Source organism: Mustela putorius, unplaced genomic scaffold, assembly GCF_011764305.1.
Source record: "Mustela putorius furo isolate JIRA1106 unplaced genomic scaffold, ASM1176430v1.1 tig00003898_pilon_pilon_pilon, whole genome shotgun sequence".
NCBI classification, from domain to species: domain Eukaryota; kingdom Metazoa; phylum Chordata; class Mammalia; order Carnivora; family Mustelidae; genus Mustela; species Mustela putorius.
This window is the reverse complement of record NW_025422047.1, coordinates 24567045-24583888: the sequence shown is the minus strand read 5'-3', so window position 1 is coordinate 24583888 and position 16844 is coordinate 24567045. Positions and strand designations below refer to the sequence as shown.

At 37.3% G+C, this 16844-nt stretch overlaps 1 pseudogene; it reads left to right on the top strand.

Annotated features, from left to right (window-relative positions):
- The first annotated feature begins 7193 nt into the window (after positions 1 to 7193).
- Positions 7194 to 7290, top strand: LOC123388387 (annotated as a pseudogene).
- Positions 7291 to 16844: the final 9554 nt, after the last annotated feature.

The following is a 16844-nucleotide window of genomic DNA, read 5'->3' as shown; positions in this document are numbered from 1 at the left end:
TCACTTATCCCAATGCAGCCTTCTTCCTTTGGTTTGGTAAGTACAACCATCTCTTTTAATTTCTTTTCCTTGCTCTGTGATGAATAAATGAATGGATTCTTTAAAACATTTTTTGTTCTTACTTTAATTACCAATATAAATGTATGACATAATCATTCATAAGTTTGGTTAGAGTGCTTTTCTTAGGAACCTATGTTTATAATGTACAATTTGATTAGGAATAATCATTTTTGCCTTAAGCCATGAGAGAAATTCTCCTTAAGAATGGAATGCCTGTAATGAGTCTTAAAGGATAACAAAACAATAACTAGGTACACAGAGAAAAGAAGGGCACTTCATGAGAAGAGGAAAAAACATAGGTAAAAACGTATTCATTGGTGGCTCAGTGGGTTAGCCTCTGCCTTTAGCTCAGGTCCTGATCTCAGGATCCTGGGATCAAGCCCCACATCAGGCTCTCTGCTCAGCAGGGAGCCTGCTTCCTCCTGTCTCTCTGCCTACTTGTGAGCTCTGTCTATCAAACAAATAAAATCTTTAAAAAAAAAAAAAGTATTCATTAACAGAGAATTCAATGTGGCCAAAGCACCCAGTGGGAGAGTAAATTACAGAATGTAGCAAATTATGAGATAAGGTGGGTCAGGATGGATTTGATCACCAAACAGCTTACCAAAGTTTTAGGTGGTACTGGTAGTAAGGAGGTTATTGTAAGGATTTTGAAGCGATTTTTCATGAATGAGGGCTTTTTGTTTTGGTTTTGGTTTTTAATAGAAGTAACTCTCCACAGATGAAGCACGTAGGATTAACTGTAAAGAAAAGAACTTGGTAATTGTGAGGCTGCAGGGTATTTGGTGTAATACTGTGTAAAGATCCTCCCCCTCATTCCCCCCTCACCCCCTAAGAAGTAAAAACAAGAAAGAAAAATTCAGTGTATGTAATATATAATAATTTATTTCATATTATATAATATTACATGTGTATATATGCATGTGTATATACAATTAAACACACACAGATATATATATATATATATATATATATATATATATATATATATTTCCAACTGAAAGGAAATGATATTGACTTTAGGCCCTACATGACTATAGTATATAAGAAAAAGGAGTCAACAAAAGCAAAATCCTAACAAAATTAATGGTTTAACCAATGTGCTTCATTAAAAATGTCTAAAAAAATGTTCTGTACCCCTGGGGATAAAAATATATGTTTATCAAAAATAAAAAAATTAAAAAAAAAATGTTCTAAGAACATTCTAATACATTATTTTTTAAGTAAGCTAAACATTGAAATAATTTCTGATTCCTGTATTATACAATATTGATATTTGGTATATGCTCCTTTTCCTATAGTAATTAATACTCAGAATAAGCAAAAATAACTTAGCTACTTGCTTCATGAAATACATACTCTTAGGAAACTATGAAGCAACTAACCTATCTTATTTATAAAGACTAATTTTTCAAAGCTCCCTTAAAGTTACTTGCTCTTCAATCCAAAGCTATTATGTCACAAACTCTGCCCAATACCAGTTTCCAGACCTAGCAGAGTCACCATGTAATCATTTAGCTCATGCCTTAAAATCCTATAAATATCCACTCCTGAATTCCCTGGGATGTAACCATCCCTCAGAATAATATACTGCTTAAAATATAACTTTAACTAATGAGGAGTTGTACTGGTCACACAAGCATGCTTAAAGATGACCTTGAGAAAAACCTTATACCATCAGCAGGTCTCTGGTGGAGAGGATGATATACGTCATTGAAGCCCAGCAGCTGGGCATACCCAGCTGGGGATGCCAGGCTCGCTCAGGGCAGAACACTGCTTGCTTCCCTTTTTCGTTGACTCCCCTGCCTCAGAGATAGCCTGCTGTTATGGTAATCCCTCTAAGCGGGGTTGCTCAAGGACAAATCATGCTGCTGGACCAGACACAATTTACTCCTCTTCTTGTTTACCTATAAGACTTACAATCAACATATGACTCACATTCTTTCTTGTTTACCTACAAGACCTAAGGTTAATGTATAACCTTCTTCTCCTTTGTTGTCTTGTATCTAATAAATACAAGACTGGGGAGTTTGTGCCTCATTCTTCTCCTGTGCACTCCTAGGAAGTGGCACTGAGACATTACTTAAACTATGTCATATTTATGAATATGCTTTTCGGATGGTCTTTTGGGGAGTTCATCATACAGTTAATGTATTGATGCCAATATATTATTATTTATATTCAATTGATGCTAGGAAATACAAGATATATTAAGATTTCAATTTGTGCTGGAATTATTGACTTTTAGGACACTGGAAGCTGAACTGCCAGAAGAATACAGCTTTGAGAAATATGTGCCTTTTCCATTAGTGGGCTCTATGAAGGATGGTTCTGTGTCTTTATATAGACTACCATAATCTCAGGACCTCATGTTATGATTGGCACAGTAGGAAATGAATATATTGTTGAATAAAAAAATTTAAAAAGGTACCACTGAAGTCACTGACATCCTAATATGTGACTTTAACTGATTCCATTGGCGGTGTTCTCATATATTTGCAGTTGAAAGAAAACTGATTTCAGGATGACAATTAGCTCTATGTTACACCATTAGGGACCAAGCAGTGACAAATTGCTCAGTGGTTACCAGGCTCTCAAATCCTTAAGGGAAGATATGATCTTGAAAAACTGGACTGTGTATTGGCAACAAATTCCACCTATTATTATTAAATGAACTGCATTCTTTTCAATATATTACTCATTGTAAGTAGGTTTTCATAGAACAAGGGTGTTAGCACAGAAATAAGCAAATGATAACTCTCACATTTTATCCATATAAGTACTTATAGTATTGAAAAACAGAATGATAATTTGTCTTGAGGATTAATTGCCTTTGTTTAGAAACAGAAAAACAGTTTCTGGCAGAGTCTAGATGGAGAGGGGGAAAAAATGAAAGGAGGATTAAATTCCTTTGCATCAGAAATGTATAGAGCCTTTTTGTTTGCTTCTATAGTGATTTCTCCAAAATGAAAAGGGATGAGAGGAAAGGAAGGAAAAACAATCAAAAAGTGTTGTAAAAACATACATTATGTGAGCAGACTTGACAAGTGAGGAATTTACCAGTGAAGACTTGGGGAAGAAAAAAAAACTACTTTCAGAATGAATGCTATCAGTTAGTCTTAAATACACTCTATTTGGGGGATGTTGATTGTTACCATTTCCTCAACTATTCAGTGCACATAAACACCTCATAACATTATGTGTGGTTTCATGAAGTTTTACATCCAAGTATGTATGGAATGGAAACTATAGGTAGGATATGGACTTAATCCATGAAATTTATTAATCTGTTGAAGTGAAGCTTTGAGTCAGAAATAATATGATGATGTAAGCCACAAATGTATGTTCCCTAATCCTGAGGTAGAGGTGTGTGGGTATATATTAATTTTCTGCACATTGTGCAATGTAGATTTAAATTCATATCATAGATAACTTAAGGGCAAAGTGACAACAGTAAGAGCTAAAGTAATATAAAATGAAAAAAAAATTCCAAAACTAAAACAACCACAAAAGTGAGTCCATATATGGCACATGCCAAAAAGTATTTTCCTATATTTATTTGTATGTAATATACATAAATATTTTTCAACATCCTATACAATCTCAGGCAAAATTGAAGAACTTGAAGAAAGCAAAGTGCATAGATACAGTATTATTAGTTATAACTTGTGGTAATTATATATAGTAAAACGTAGTCCTAATAATCCAATTTCATGTTTACCCATTAAAAATGTTTTTTCATAGATAATAGAATGTTTTTGGGATGCATATTTAATCAAAGAATATAAAATGATGAATTGCACATTGAAATCACCATATTAGGTGACACGAGCTTTAAAATTTTACCAGCTTTGAACTTATAACTCCACCACTAAATATGATTTTCAACACCATCAACTAAAATTTGCTCAGTACTCTAATTTGTTTGTGCTTAAGCACTTCCAGAATATAATTTATTGACATCAACCTGTTTGTAAGTATGATTAAATTCTATCTTAACAGCCACTTGGATATATGCCATCTAGTGTCCTCCAAAAAAATAAAGCTATAATGGAAAAGTCAAAAGCAAATATGTTGATTTCCTTTTAGTGTGTGAAACAAAGAATGAGAAAGGAAGCAGAGAGAAGGAAGAAAGAAAAGGAGAAGAGCAGTTCTGAATACTGAACACCAAAAAAGTGAGATAGTTAGACACACTTTGAGTAATCTCACAAGTTGACATTATAAAATTAAAATACTTCCTTTTAGGTCCACTTTGAAATCATTTGGAACTTTATTCCATCCATTTGTAAGGCTCTGAATGGATTATTTGTGTCTGAAATGGCCAATAACAATTCATTTTCCATTTTAAAGATGTTATTTAAGAGAGCAAGCACAGGGAGGTATAGGTAGGGAAGGGAGACAGAACCTCAAGCACTGAGTAAGGAGTACAGAGTACTCCCACCGAGTATGGAGCCTGAGGCAGGACTCAATTCTAGAACCCTGAGATCATGACCTGGGCAGAAACCAAGAGTCTGATGCTTAACCCATAGAGCCACCCAGGCACCCCTCCGTGGGTATATAAAGCTAACTACTTTATCTATATTTCAGAGAAACAAACAGGTGGGGGGAGGAGATACTTTTTTGAACCACAGACTCATGAATTCAAAATCAAATTTAATAACTCTGGATTTACTCACAAGGAGAACATTGCAATGTTTTGTTGTTGTTTTTAAACACTTCTTTTTTTAACATTCTTTGTCTAGAAAAATAAGCAACTCTCTGTGCCACAAGGGTGCATGACCTGATTCTTTAAATAGAATGCATCTACAGGATCACTGAACAGTCCCATCAGATGCGCTTTAAAGGCAAAATCCCTTGATGAGAGATTCTTGGGACATAACATCCCCTGAACTCAACAGCAGTTTAAAAAAGCAAGGTAGGGATAAAACTGGCCACTGGTCCTCAATGAAATAGCTTGGGATCTCTATGCCGCTCATTTGTATGGATGTTTTATGTGTTTTTAAATTAAGTTCTAATGGGAAGCATTTATTAAAAAAAAAAAAAAAAACCTCATTCTACTTAGTGGTGGAGAAACAGAACTTCTAAAATTATGAATAGAAAAAAAAAATACTATCTGTATATTCTTTTATCTGCTAAAAAGATGAATAAAAAATAGTTAATGGTAATAACAGACAAGACTAAACTTTTTTATTAATGTAACTTATTTCCACAGGGTAATAATAAAGCAAATAGTTTAGTGGCATTTAAAAAAACGGGTTTCATTTAGTGAATGGAAAGAGTATCTGCAGTTATTATGCTGGGGCTAAGGCAATTAAAGGCTTTATGTCTGCATACTTCATAATAAAAATTAGATACTTAGCTTGGGGAAAACATCCTTTTATTCTGGTGTTTTATTATAAGTAAACATATTTTCTCAAACAACTAGCATTACTTTTTTTTTTTTTTTGAGGTTCAGAAATCCCTCTATCCGGGAATCTGGGAATCCAAGGGTTCCTTCCGTGATGAAAATCCAATGACTATTCCTTAAACTATCATAGTGCAACACAATAAAAGAATTATGATCACTTTAAAGCTAGGTGGCATTCATCAAATGGTAACCCAGGGGTGAAAGTTACTATATCCCATTTCTAATCCTTTGAACCATCTACTAAACTAATGTATTTTTCTCTTTAAAATGTCCTAAGAGATATGAGATATCCTTGTGTTTATAGGGTTTTTGAAATTTTATTTTAAGGAATCAAAAGAAATTTGCTCTGTGAGCAGGTTTTTCAGTTTGGCTTGAGGCCTTTGATTCGGGGAACGAGCAATCTCCTTCCAACTCTCTCCACTGGAGAGATGTCCCCTTTCAACCTATCTCTTGGTCCAATACAAATCAATGAACTCGAGACCCAATATACCATGTCTTAAAAATCCATTTAGAAAACAATTGCCCCATTCAAAGTTCATCTCCTTCCTTTATCAGAAACTGCTGGAAATGTAATTTTGCAGCAAGCATTTCATTTCTTGTCTTGAAATAGACTGAGGTAAATGTAAAGTCAATGATTAGATAAATGTAATGTCTTGGGTTGACGCCAGGATGCAATATTTGGTGTGGTCAGAACTGATGGAAGTTTTGTATAGTTACCCAGTTGTATAATGGGACAAATTCCCATGACTCTATTTAAAACACCATGTGGTTCCTCTCAATTAATACTACCAAAAGCACATTGGCACAAATACAAAAAGCAAGAGGGAGTAGTGCTGAGCACACAAGTGCAAGTCATCTTTGCTCTGTACAGATTCTCCTTAATACAATAAACTGTATCTGTGCAATTTATTTACTGAGCTGTACTGCATGCAGTAAATAACACAACAAAGATTATTCCTTCTCCAAAAATCACTTCTGTGAGATTACAAATAGAAAGCCTGTGCCAGTAATCTCCAATAGGAGAGTCAAGGATTAAAACCTTATGAAATTAACATGTACATGGGCATGCACATAAGCACTACAGCCATAGAAACATATTGTTTATGAAGTTTCTTCATCTTAATGTCAAGAAAACATATTTATCTTCTTTATTTCTTGCTATCAAGATACATATTCAGTATAAAAGAGGGGAAAAAGAATGAGATGACTTTGAGAAGTAACAAGAAACAGTATATTAGCAAAGCCTTTAGAAAATACCTTTTGGAAATGTAAAGGCTAAATTTTCTGGTACATTGACACCCAGACTCATAACACAGGAATGAATCAAATGATACAATAATAAGTATTTTTTTTAAGTTCCCCTTTCCTTGATGTGGTTGTATTTCAGGGATACACAGAAACCCATGATTATCAAGAACAATATTCCATCACTATCATGTGTTTCAGATTGATAAGATTCCACTATTTACTTTTTTAAAAATGAAAATGTCTATTATTATTTAAAACATCTAACACTTTAATAATTATCAATAATTTTCAATATAATTATCAATAAAAATTAACATTTTATTTTCTAGTGTCCTCAAGTCCAGTATAGTTAGTGATTTAGAAACTTTGTTCTCTCTACTTCTGAAGTAAATGAATATGTGACCACTATTTGTAACACTTAAAAAAATTATGACCATTTTTAATTATTATTATTGATATTAACCACAATCCTATAGTAGTACTTCAGTAGCACACGTACTAAAATTGGAAAGATACAGAGAGGTTTAGCATGTCCCATGCACAATGTGCAAATTTCTAAAGTATTCCACAAATGCATGTGCATATGCCCCTATACAGTGCACACACACATAGGAGCAACTATATAATACCCTGGTTCCATATAATGAAAAAAAACTTGATACATCTTTGAAATCATATGCTTATGACCATAACTTACAAATACAGACATACTTTGAAATTTTCATAATTTTCTAAGATTTAAATTGTTCTTTGTAAATATTTTTTTAATTCTCCAGTAATATTTGATTTTTCTCTGTATTGGTGGAATTCTATAATCACATAATCCTGTATTTTAGAATGTTTTCTTTTTTTCTCTTTGAAATAGTTTATTTCTATTTCTGGTGTTACAAAATTGCATGATAAAGTATACTCTAGTTGAGACTTATAATTCATTGGGCTGGTACTTGGTGACTGCCTTTTCCTTTCTTGGGAGTCTCACAAATTATTTGTTAATTTCCATTTTTCCCTGATATCCTCTAACTTCTATTAGAAAATAAAAACGAGGATATTTTCTCCAGTATTTTTCATCTTTTTGACTTCTTTCCTCCTTTTCAGATTTCCCCTACTACTAAACTTTCCAGAATTTTTTTTTTCAATTAGCTTTGTTTTGGATACAATAAACACCTTCCCTTTTCTTCTTCAGGTTATGACTTATGGGTGTCTTGCCTTTTTGTTTTCTTCACTTCCTTGCATTCCCTGTTTCTTCTGGTTTTTGTTTGTTTGGTTTTGCTTATTTGTTTTATCTTTTTTTTTTTTTCTTTTTAAGAGTTTCCTTATTTATTTGATAGAAAGCACGAGCAGGGGGAGCAGCAGAGGGAGAGGGAGAAGCAGGCTCCCCGCTGAGCAGGGACCCAACGATTATGGCCTGAGCTGAAGGCAGACGCTAAACTGACTGAGCCACCCAGGAGCCCTCTTCGCTTTTCTTGGTGGAGACTTCACTAATTGCGGCAGCCAGACAAATTTCAATCACTCACAGGACTTGCAATTGCCAGAGCTTAAGCATCTATAGGTCACTGCCGAAAAATGGCAGCAGCATTGAAGTAGGAGCTTCATCTCGAAGGCTGCCTCACAGCACAGCTCAGAAACCACAAGCTAGCTCTTACTGTCCTCCATCTGCGGGGCTATAGTGGACGCACCTTCCTTCAAGTCACAAACCACCCAGATAGGTTCAGAATACCTCAGACCAGGGCACCCAAGAGAGTACTGTGAAGTAACCAGCGCCAGTGGCAGCGTCAGGGTGGGGAAAGGTCGCCTACACCAGGTGTAAACCATCACCTCGCTCTTAGCAGTTTCCATTAAGTCGGCGCAAACCAGCAGAAACTCACCTTGGCCCCGCGGCTGAAAAGCAACACTATTATCGGTCCAAGTCAGGCCTTGTCTGGAGTCCATACTGTCTTGGTACCTATCTCACTTCAGCAAATCCGCTCAGACTAATTCCGCGCATGCCGCAATTAACCCTCACGGAACAGACTTTCCTTCAGTAAAAGCGTGAATGAAAATTTTAACTGAAACTCTGAAATAGGCATACTTGGCATACCTTCCAATCTGCGTGAACAGGCATTTGCAGTGGAGACCATCAAATGGGAAACTGGAGAATTTCATCACTTCAGGCTATACGGATTCTCCGCGGAAAGCTGTGGAGGGGAGAAACCGAAAGTGGCCCGACTTCCTGCCGGAAAACCTCTCGCGGGATAGTGCGAGGCAGCGCGAGATGTCCCGCGTGGCTGTGGGCCCCTCCAGGCTTACGCCCTCCCACGGCTCGGAGCCTGTGCCTTTCCTCCTCCACTTTAAAGGGCCTTACGTGATGGGTGGTTGCTGGAGAGCTCTGAGTTGTTGCTTCTGACACTGGATTTAGTGAAGGGTTTACGGAGCACACCTGGGATGGTCCTGAATGTTACCAAGTACCAAAGCAGTCGTGGAATGCAGCAGCTTTCACAGAGACTGCCTTACCCTGGCAAAGATTATAAAGGCACGAGTGAAGATGTTTAAGTGTTACAATATTAAGGCCAGAACTATGGGGCCGCTGCTGCAGGGCCTTCTACAATCCTCTATTCAGGGTGCTTCCTTCCCTACTTCATTTACAATATCCTCAGGGTGAAGGTTGCGCGATATACAGCTTTGATGCAGTGGAGTCTGTTGGTTTGCAACTGGTATTCCCCCCGAGTGAATTCAAAACTCGCCCATGTATATGAGGGCAAGGGGAGACTGCAAAGGTAGACCATTGCAGATTGGTAGGTGGCAGTTTTAATAAGCAAGAGGAAATTTTCAGTTGTAGTTTGTGTGGTCTGCTTCTGGGCTCCTAAGCAAGCTATGCTTTAACGTCTATCAAGGTCAGAATGACTGGCAAAACCTCAAAGCAGGGGCTCTAGTTCTGCCCCAAGCACACGTCTGCTTTGTTAAAAAATAAATAGCCAAAAAAAAAAAAAAAAAAGCCAATAAATCAAGGTTTTTTAATTTACTTGGGGGGGGGTGCAGAGGAAAGGGGGAGATCCAGACTCCCCGCTGAGCACAGACGCCAGGTAGGGCTGCATCCCAGGACCCTGAGCAGACAGAAATCAAGAGTCTGTGCCGCTGTCAGATACCCCCAAAAAGGAGCATTCTGAACACATGATAAGAGAAAGAAACTTCCCTGGTTCTCATAAGATTAAAGTCATAAGCCTTGCATATACTAAAAACAGGAGATAAAAAAGTAAGATGAACTTTCTGGAACGTTCTCCAGCATAATGGTTTGTAACTCTTTATACAAAAAAACAAAACAAAACATATATAACCCTACATCAAATGTTCCTTTTCTGGAGTGCTCTCTTCTTGGTGAGGATTGTACATCCCAGGCAGCTGTCCTAACTTGGGCTCAAACAAAACTCTTTCCCTTTCTCTTCAAAGTTTTTTAAAAGATTTGTTGATTTTGCATCAACAAAAAATTTACAAACCAGGCTTGCCCTGGGTGGTGGCAAAAGGAGTAGCTCTAGTTGCCTGCCAAAATCTGAAGAGTCTAGAGACCTTAACAGGGTTCAGGCACATAGATAGTTGAGATGGTCTCAATACCACAAACTCTTTTGGGGCTGCAACCTGAAGTATTTCCTAATATGGGAAGAGTACAGAACATACATTCCAAGAATAGGGGAAGGCATAAGGAGCCTCTGATTACTGGGTCCATCTCAGGAATCAACCAGCTGTCACCTCCTCTTGATGACCTCCTCCAATACTCCACCCCTCCTGACCAGCTCTTATAATCTGGCATGTCCCCCCACCTTGACAATGTACCCTGGGCAGTCAACTGGTTTGTTAGTATGGGGGTAGTTTGTTTGACAACAATCTAGCTGCACCGTGGGCAGATACCATAGCAACAATATAAGCACATGCAAAAGAAATACAGATTTAAATGATGATCCCCAAAATAAGTACCAATATTTTTTCCCACCAAGAGCCCCATTACCCAACCACTGATTTATTAAGTCCCATAGTCTGGGATTGAATCATTCAGAATATGCATTTGTGTCCCTGTGTTCTAATAAAGATGATATAACATTAGAACACCATATATTAATAGCTTGGCCAAGTCAAGGTGGTTGTTAGTAATTTAATCTGATGTTTAATATTTCATTCTTTCTTTCTATGAATTTTCTTCTTGTATGTTATATGGAAGATAGAACCTCTCTTCAATGTCATGTTCTTAGCCTGCTCTTGTATATCATAACCTTCGAAATGTGATCCCTATCACTATTCAACAAGGGTACCCGTAGTTAGGACTCAGCTTCTCAAATCCCCTAATGGTGGCAGCCTGGGTTGTATGGCAATAAGAAAAGCTTTGGTTAGGTCAGGCACGTGTCCACACAAACCAAGACATACTTAGAACCCTCACTAGGAAGGTGGGAGCCAATACAATCAATTTGCCAATTCCTCCTGATGGTCTCAGACTCCTTTGGCAGTTACCTTGGCCATTGTTTAGAACACACAGGTCATGATCTTACTACATTAATCAAGTCACCATATTTTAAAGGCTACCTGGTATCTTTGGTAATATGCCATCCCTCTCAGGCACTGTAGTGGTCTTCTTCCTTTGAACCCGATCTGCCGTATTTCCTGAAAGGTCAGTTGCTAGGACAGGTACTTGACCTAGGGTATCAGCTTCCTGATTTCCAGGGAGTGTTGGCACTTTATGAGCCAGCACATAGAAGACAGTGAGCACAGTTTCAGGCTCTTGCAAGAAAACCCAAATATTTTCCACATACCCTAATTCCACAAGGACTTATTCGTGATCACTCACACCTCAGCTTCTCATTTTCCAAGCCATAATGTCAACCTCTTTAGAGCAGCCTATCAGTGCAAAGGGTTAACAGCCAGGGCTTATGAATGATCACCAGCCAAACTGTTCTTGACTTCAGCCCACTGGCTGCTACAGTTCATTCCTGTTTCCGTCCAAAGGTGTCAGTATTGGGCTGAATAGCCACTACAATCCAATTGGGCTCGTTGCCCTAACTAGACCAATCTGTATACAAGGCATCCTTGGGAATTTTTCCCCATTCCCTCTCTACAAGCCACAAAAGCCACTACAGCAATAGGGGTGGGAGCATTTGGAGGATCTACATATTCTACAGGGCCTAATAGTGTCCACATTTCTAGAGAAGTTGGCTGGTGGACAAGGAACTTAGATCAAATAGGTTTGCCATTTAGTCAAAGTGGGAGTTCTGAGCCCTGGCAGAGGTAGATCAGTGGAACATATTTTCAACCCACCCCTTGATTAGCTAGATAAGTTCGGTCCATGATATGCTGTTCCCTTGTAAGGGCTCCACCTGGAGGAGCACAATGTATACTGTAGGAGCTGTTGTTCTATAGGGATATATTGAGTTTCTGCCCCCTTCTAGAGAGGTATTCTCTCCTTTTTTAATGTCTCTGCCACAGGGGCTAACCCACGTCTTCCAGAGTCACAGATACGTCTAACCCAAATGGTAGCCCTGTTTGGGAGATGCCCAGAGCTTTAATCTTCTTCACTAGTTGCTTTCTCAAAGGCAGCTTGTTGCCCTGATCTTCTGACCGTTTGACTTCAAAAACTTGGCGGTGTCTGGGCCTTGAATTTTCTGAGTTCACCACTCATCCTCTCCCTCACAGATGTTCAGCAAAGTCTGCAAAATGTTCTGCAGCAGAGACAAGTTTTCACATTCAACATTATATGGTCAATGTAAAGTGCCCACATTTTATTGATGCGGGGAAGGAGAACAGATCTTGGGCTACCATCCCATGATATGTCATGGGGTTGTGTAGGTAGCCTTGGGGAAGCACTTGAAAGATCCATTGTTGCCCCTTCCACTTGCAGGCAAATTAATCTCTGACTCTGTGGCCAGAGACATACTGGGAAAAAAATATATTTTTTTGACAAGTCCACTATGGCATGGTATCCTCCTAGGACCATGGCCATGGTATCTAAGATGGTGACAGTATTGGGCATAGCCATATCAACAGGAGGCACTACCTTGTTATCAATAGCCCACAGTCATCTCCCATGAGCCACTTGGCTTTTTCACTGGCTATATCATACTGCTAAAAGTACTGTGGACAAGGTACATAATATCTGCTCAGTGCAAATCTTAGTTTCTATTTCCTTATGCTCTCCAGGCAATTTATTTTGTTTGACAGGTACCATTCTTCCAAGGAGGATAGACTTACTGGTTTTCAGTTTGCATTTCTCCTCAGCACTGGTTTGATTATTCTAATCTGAAGGTAGAATTCACTGATAGAGGTTTGAAGAGTTTAACCTTTTAGGACATTATGACTCAATATGTTCTCAGGTATTAGAGAAATAGAATTCCTTGTTCTTGGTAAGGAGAATACCCAATTTTCTGTGTCTAAAGGACCTTCTTGACCATAATGTTTGCCCTGGGAATATTAGAGATACTCACACCATGTAGGTGTTATAACTAGTTTAAAAAGCAGGGTAGAAATTTCTACTGATGTTGATATCGCATATACCAAAAGTACATTTATGTACAGATGATGTATGGATAAAATATTCTTAGCAGCATTATTTATAATCTTGGAAAAATCCAAATATTTATTTTCATTAGAATGAATAAGTGAATCATTGTGCATTCATATATTGAATGCAAAACTCTGATACTGACGTATTATTCATTTATATATTTGACTGGTTTCAAAAATGTGCTTTGGCAATGAAATGCATGCAATAAAGTTAAATAATAAAGGAAGAAAAGCAAAATAAGGACAAATAGGGGCATTCATAAGGTGGCTAATGTTCACACAGACTATATTGGTATCAAAATTATGACATTTGTGTGAATTTAATTTTATTTTCAGAATATTACAAGGTTTATGTTCTTATAGCTTTGTTTAATAATTTTTCAGTGCAATCACTTGAAAAAGCGTAATTAATATCTGGAAGAGTTTTCCCCAAATTTTCTTGAAATTAAGACTTTCTTTAAATACCTGAGTGCTAGACTCAGCTTCCTAGATCTGTTGTTTCTACATTGGATGACACAAGATGACATCAATATATTGTAAATTTTCCCCACACCCCCATTTGTATTAATGTTACCACATACTTTGAAGTTGTATGGGATGGGTGGACATAAATTCTCATTAGCAGCTAATGAAATCTCTGCTTATATGGATTTCTATTTTATTCAAAAATTGTCACTCTATTTGGGAGAACATAGATGAGGTCTCAGCATAGCTATAGCTTATGTACATTGTTATAAATGTAATTTAATTATGTAGCTGGACTAGAATGTCAGCAGCCTATGAGCATTTTAAGAGAAAGTAATTTGTTTTTCTTTCAGTAATATTCCTATGAATTTTAGGTTTAAATGATACCAGGATAATCTATACCTAATGCTTCCTTTTGTCAAGGAAAAGGTGATTTTCCTTCTTTCTACTCCTGATAAACTTTTCATTGGACTTTTATTCTTTCTAGCCTTCCCTCTGAGATCTTGCCCAGGTAATTATATCCTCTCTTTTTAATACCTGCAATCTCCCCTGGCTTCTCGGTCTAAAAAACATGCTGAATTCTCCTATTAAAAACAAAAACAAAAACAAAACAAACCTTTGATCCTTAATCTATCTTGTTTCTCTATTCCCTTCTCTTCCAACTGCCTAAATGCTCATTGGCTTCTCCACAAATTAAATTGAGAGTAAATACCTTGTATTCCTCAAACTCTTTCCTAGACTTCTGTTACAACATTATCAAGACGTTTACAACATATTTCAAAGTGCATGATGTAAACCATATTGATATTGGCATGTACATAGAAATTAGGGAAATGTCTGTTAGTGTAGTCCTTGATTTCTAAAATTTTCAAAAATATAGAAAAATATATTTTATGAGAGAAAGAGGTACTGGGGAAAAGTAACATTTCTATATTTTAAGTACATATTGTAGTATGTTGAAGTTTTTATTAACAAATTACATTTACATAAATTATTGATTGCACTATTTTTTTCTAAGTCAGTGGTACTAAACTTAAAATACTGTTGTTCCCCAAAGCCCTAAAAATGTCAATGTAGAGTTTAGCAATTAAAATTCTGTAAATGACAAATGTGTATTATCAGTATTTCTTGAATTATTATTCAGAATAAAGTAAAATTTATCATAGTATATTAGGTCTTAGAGTCTCTCTCTCTCTCTCTCTCTCTATATATATATATATATATATATATATATATACATTTGAATGAAAGAAGTGAGTCAAAGTCAGTGCCAACACCTGAAATCAGTGATATTTTTTCTTGTAAAGCTATCCAGTGCTGTAATAAATGATGTCAACAAAGCTCTTTGTTTCAGGCCCACCCCTAATAATTATTTGGCCTAGGGCCAAAGTACAAATCAACATGCATATTCCAAATATTTAATGTATAAATCCTTCTATATCCATGATCCAGTGGCATTTCTACCACGGATCCCTAGACCATTCAACAAGGTCTAGAACTCCAATACAGATTATTTTTCTTCCTCAAAACTAAGGATTTTATGGAGCAGTGCTGGAGAAGGTATTATATAAAGTGATGCTGAGTTCAGAATTTCTGGAGTGTGACTGAACCCAGTCCCAGTCCAGATGTTGACTGACTTAGTCAAGATTCTGAATGAGCCAGGGTGAACTAGGTTCCCTCCACCACCTTCACTTCTTCAACTCAGAATTTCCAAAGGAGTTTCAAGTGCTTCTCTAAACTAACTCAACCAAGAGGAAGTAGTGCAAACCTAGGAAACACTAAGGGTGTCTTAACGCAGTCAATTTTTTTTTTAAATTTTATTTATTGATTTGACAGACAAAGAGATCACAAGTAGGCAGAGAGGTAGGCAGAGAGAGAGGGGGAAGCAGACTCCCCGCTGAGCAGAGAGCCCGACGTGGGGCTCGATCCCAGGACCCTGAGATCACGACCTGAGCCGAAGGCAGAGGCTCAACCCACTGAGCCACACAGGCGCCCCAAAGGCAGTCAATTTTTAACAAAAGTAACCACCATTTCATGGGTTTCCCAGGGCAGAAGCTCAGATTCTTCTACTTTACTTTCATTTTGCAGCCAAGTGGACACTAACAAATTTATAATCCCTCATTTTCTTGTCCGTGGCCCCCAGTTTGGTTTGAGCAATTCTTCAACATAATTGCGATTTGTGAGGAAACATTAAAAGTTTCCATATAGGTATAAAAGAATGTGTCTCATTCTTTTATACCTATATGGTATAAAAACTATTATACCTATATGCGTATATAAACTATAGGTATAAAACTCATTCTTTTATACCTATATGCGTATATAAACTATAGGTATAAAAGACGGGCGCCTGGGTGGCTCAGTGGGTTAAGCCGCTGCCTTCAGCTCGGGTCATGATCTCAGAGTCCTGAGATCGAGTCCCACATCGGGCTCCCTGCTCAGTGGGGAGCCTGCTTCCCTCTCTCTCTCTCTGCCTGCCTCTCCATCTACTTGTGATTTCTCTCTGTCAAATAAATAAATAAAATCTTTAAAAAAAAAAAAAAAAGAATGTGTCTCAGTGCTTGTGAATTGCCGAGGATCTCCAAAGTATGTTGCTTCATGGGGCGCCTGGGGGCTCAGTCATTAAGCGTCGGCCTTCTGCTCAGGTCATGATCCCAGCGTCCTGGGATTGAGCCCCATATGGGGCTCCCTGCTCAGCTGGGAGCCGCTTTTCCCTCTCTGGCTCTTCTGTGCTTGTGTTCCCTCTCTCCTTATCCCTCTCTGTCATAAAAAAATTTTAAAAATCTTAAAAAAAAAAAGTACGTTGTTTCTAATACCTGTAACTAAGAATGGTATTGCCCTAATTTCTAAAATTGGCAATCTTTAAATATAGTTTTATAACAAAATTCATAATGAAGGTTTTTGACTTGTGTATGTGGTTCACACTGATTCCAGACTGGGTGTAATAAGCTAAGAACATGGACAAGGTAAATTAAGGTTTTCTTAGCTTTTTGAGCACATGATTATCTGCCAAAAAGATCTGCGTATATAAACTATGATGTTCTTTCCCAGCCACTGAAAAATCGTATAAAAACAACAACTATAATAATTAGAAAAATACTTACAAATCAAAGCAATATCTCTATGACATTTTTAAAATTGTGGTACT